Genomic DNA, 4,609 nt, shown 5'->3' with positions numbered 1-4,609 from the left:
TAAGATACTGATTGACTCCTCTTTCCAAATTTGTACACTCTATTTACCTCTGTTACTGCTGCCTATCTGCCTATTTCCTCTTGTATATGAGCCTCTTGAGACAAGGGCCAGGTGTCCCCAGTGTCTCAATAAATGATGAATACACAAATAAATGTGGGGGTATAGGAAAAAATATTACAAAGTATTCTTAAGGTGAAGGAGTTGTATGATAAGTATTTATGAAATGACTAAACATAGAAGTTACAAGATAAGCTGTAGAATCTAATAATGCCACTAATCTAATAACAAAAATATAAATGAAATTTTGGTAACTTAACAACAAAAAGACAAATTACCCAGTCATAAAATGAGCAAAAGATTTGAATAGACAATTCACCAAAGATGACAAACACCCAACAAACATATGATAAGATGCTCAGTGTCATTAGTCATCAGAGAGATGCAAATCAAGACCACAGTGAGATACCATTTCACTTCCACTAGAACAGCTAAAAGAAGCTCTGATAGCATAGTGGTTATGAGTCAGGCTGCTAACCTCAAGGTCAGCAGTTCAAAACTACCAGCCATTCCATGGGAGAAAGATGAGGCTTCCTGCTCCCGTAAAGATTTACAGCCTCAGAAACCCTATATAGGGTTGCTATGAGTTGTAACTGACTTCACATCACACTACCATCAGCAGATGGTTAAAATAAAGCAAAGACAACAATAAGAATAGAAAACAACAAATGTTGGAAAGGATGTAGGTAAGTTGGAACCTTGGTAATGTAGTGGTTGAAAGTCAAGCTGCTAGTCTCAATTCAAGGTCAGCAATCAAAAACTACCAGCCATTCCATGGGAGAAAGGTGAGGCTTTCTGCTCCTATAACAGAAAGTCTGCACAGAGGTTCTATGAGTTGGAACCAATTCCACAGCATATAACCACCACCACCATCTATTGTTGGTGGAAATGCAAAATGGCGAAGACTGTGGAAGACAAAAACCTGAAAATAAAATTACCATATAACTGAGCAAGTCTTTTATGTTAGGTTGTTGCTTGGTGCCCTTGAGTTAGTTCTGACTCATAGTGACCCTATGCAAAACAGAACTAAACACTCCCTGTCCTGTTCCATCTGCACAATTGTTAAGTCTGAGCACATTGCTGCTGCCACTGTGCCAATCCATCTCGTTTGGGGGGTCTTCCTCTTTTTTACTGATATTTGTTATGAAGTTATTTATTGGTACAATAGTGAGGATTTTTGTTTTCTTTATATTGAGGTCCAATTCATACTGAAGATTGTTAATGAGTCTTCCTCTAATCCTAATGTCATGTTCTTCTTCACAAAATCCAATTTATCTGATTATTTGCTCAGCATACAGATTGAATAAGTATGGTGAAAGAATACAACCGTGGCACACACCTTTATTGATTTTAAACTCTTGTTGTGTTTGAATGATTGCTTCTTGGTCTATGACCAGGTTCCTGATGAGCACAATAGAGTGTTCTTTAATAACCATTATTTGCAATGCTATCCATAGCTTGTCATGATCCACACAGTCAAAAGCCTTTGTATAGTCAATAAGGCACAAATAGACATCTTCTGGTATTCTCTGGTTTCAACCAAGAGCCATCTGTTATCAGCAATGATATCTCTAGCTCCACATACTCTTCTGAATTCAGTTTGAATTTTTGGCAGTTCTCTGTCAATGTACTGTTGCAACCTTTTCTGAATTATCTTCAGCAAACTTTTACTTGCATGTGATATTAATGTTATTGTTCAATGATTTCTGCATTCCATTGGGTCACCTCTCTTTGAACTCAGCATGGATATGGATCTATTCCAATTGATTGGCTAGGTAGGTAGGTGTCTTCCAAATTTCTTCACATAAATGAATGAGCATAGATAAATGAGTGTTAAATCAGTTTGTTGAAAGATTTCAATTTATATTCCATCAATTCCTGGAGTCTTGTCTTTTGCCAATGCCTTCATTGCAGTTTGGACTTCTTCCTTCAGAACTATCAGATTTTGAACAGAAGCTACTTCTTGAAATGGTTGAACATCAAGCTTTTTTTTTTTTTTTGTAAAGTGACTCTGGTACCTTCTCTCTGTTTCGGCATCATTCAATATTTTGCCTATGTTGTTGTTAAGTGCTGTTGAGTTGGTTCTGACTCATAGTGACCCTGTATAGGGTTTCTGGTGACTAGAGCAACTGGTGAGCTTGAATTGCTCACCTTGTGGTTCAAACCGACCTTGAGTCCACACATTAAACCAGAGCACCACACCAGGATTCCACCCACAACAGGACATCTTCAATATTGCAAGTCCCGGCTTGAATTATTTCTTTAGTTCTTTCAGCTTGAGAAATGCTTAGCGTATTATTCCCTTTCAGTTTATTAAATCCAGATCTTTGCACATTTCATTATAATATTTTGTCTTCTTGAGCCTGCCCCTTGAAATTTTCTGTTCAGCTCTTTTGCTTCCTCATTTCTTATATTTGTTTTAGCTTCTCTGTACTCAAGGGCAAGTTTCAGTGTCTCTTCTGACATCCATTTTTGTCTCATCTCTCTTTTCTGTCTTTTTAATGACCTTTTACTTTCTTCTTTTATGATTTTCTTAATGTCATCCCACAACTCTTCTGATATTGAGATGGTCTCTGAATTCAGGTGGGACATATGTAAGTTCATATATTGTCTCTCATGGACTTGTTTTAATTTTCTTCAGCTTCAGTCTGAACTTGAAGATTTAATTGTAATTGTAAAAACTTGACACTCTAGCATGGGTATAAAATGAGCTATCTCTAAAATAGGAATGGGAAGTTTCACTACCATCAAGGAAGAAGAGAAGGTAGTGAAGTGTGTCCTTTGGATCCAGAGATTCCTATATTGAACCTCCTTGACCCAATGACAGAAAACTAAAACCAGTGGAGTGGCAGAGGAGCAACAGCAGCAAAACCAAGAGCCAGATCACTAGATGGAGCAATGAGCTTCCCAGTCCAGAGGGCAAGTAAAGATAAATGACTTTGGGCAAAAGATTTGCTTGCAGAGTGGAATACCTCCAGGCAATTAATTGAGGAGGCTACTTTTGCTGACCCAAGGAGCTAGAGCCATGTGCTTTCAGGCTAAGGCTAATGATGGAGTGTCTGCCTTTTGGACATTTATCAGCAGCATTAAAGGAGCTTTATAACATGCCCGGGCACAGGTCTGTGCATATGGCTGAGGAGAGGCTGTCCTGACTGAGAGAACTATGCCTTGTGTATTTTCTGATCCAGCATTGTAGCCTATGAACTTCCCTAATAAACTCCATAAGTGTGAATACGATGTATGAGTCCTATGTGACCACTGCAATGAATTATCAAACCCAATATGAAGTAGAGAGTATTGTACAAAGGATGATTAGTGCCACACTTTTTTTTCCGCAATATGATATAGGTATCCTTGGAGTCCTGGTTAGTGCTGCAGGATAATGTGCTAGACCACAAGGTCAGTATGAAACACAAGGTCAGCAGTTCAAACCCACTAGCTCCTCCTTGGAAACCCTACACAGGGTTGCTTTGAATTGGAACCGACTCAACAGCACTTAACAACAACAACAGGTATCCAAAAGTGGTTAAAAAATATTGCTGCAAAATCATCGACATAGAAACCTTTATTAAACAAAAATCAAAATGTGAAGTTATTGTTTCTCAATACCTAGTTCAATACATGTCTGAAGGTGGTGTTTCCATCACTCTAACCCTTTCCCAAATAATTTTGTGCTCTTCAATTTACACCACAAATGGCAGTTTTGGCATCCTTGAGGGACTCAAATCCTTTTCAACATTCTTTGAGTTTGGGAAACAAAAAGAAGTCTGTAAGGGCCAGATTAAAGTTTTAGGGGGAATGGTGGGAAGTTTCTCAAAGTTCTTATAGAATAGTCCTTGCTGCCCTCAAAGAAGGAACAGGTCTATTGTAATGAAACTTTCCTTTTTTTTTTTTTCTTTTATCTAACCAATGCAGTGTTCAGTTTTCTTAAAACTTCTTCCTAGTAAGCCACTGTGATGGTTTGTGTCCTTTGAAAAAATCTTTGAAGATTACTACTTTGAAATCCTAAAAGACAGTCACCATAACTTTCTGAGCTTACGTCTGTGTCTTGAAATTACTTGGCCTAGTATATCCTCATCAGACGCCACTATTTTGATTAGGCTTTTTAATGAAGTCACCCTAATGATATTAGACAAGTAAATGTATTACTGAACTTGTCTGCATCCATCTACTGATTGCAGAGACACATTTCAACATGCTTTGTTTATAATAAACCTGTACATGTATGAACTCAAACCTTAGTAGCAGCACTCTTGAAAACTTGTAAGTCAGCAACTTCATGCCTTTATAGCCCTCCATTTTTGATAGCCAATGTCTAATATCTATCAATGTCTAATATGTCTAATGTAATGTCTAATACAATGTCAGGATACCTATCAACCCTGTGCACTGAGGAGATAGGCTTGATCCTTGATATGCAGACTCTTTCCCTCTTGGTTGGAATTTTGAGCAACTACATCCAAAAATGCTAAAGGTAATACAGAAACGGCTACAATCATACATTGACAGAGAACTTCCAGAGGTTCAAGCTGGATTCAGAAGAGGCCGTGGA

The sequence above is a fragment of the Chrysochloris asiatica genome, unplaced genomic scaffold (genome assembly GCF_000296735.1).
Source record: "Chrysochloris asiatica unplaced genomic scaffold, ChrAsi1.0 scaffold00205, whole genome shotgun sequence".
NCBI classification, from domain to species: Eukaryota; Metazoa; Chordata; class Mammalia; order Afrosoricida; family Chrysochloridae; genus Chrysochloris; species Chrysochloris asiatica.
Note: the sequence above shows the minus strand (reverse complement) of the source record.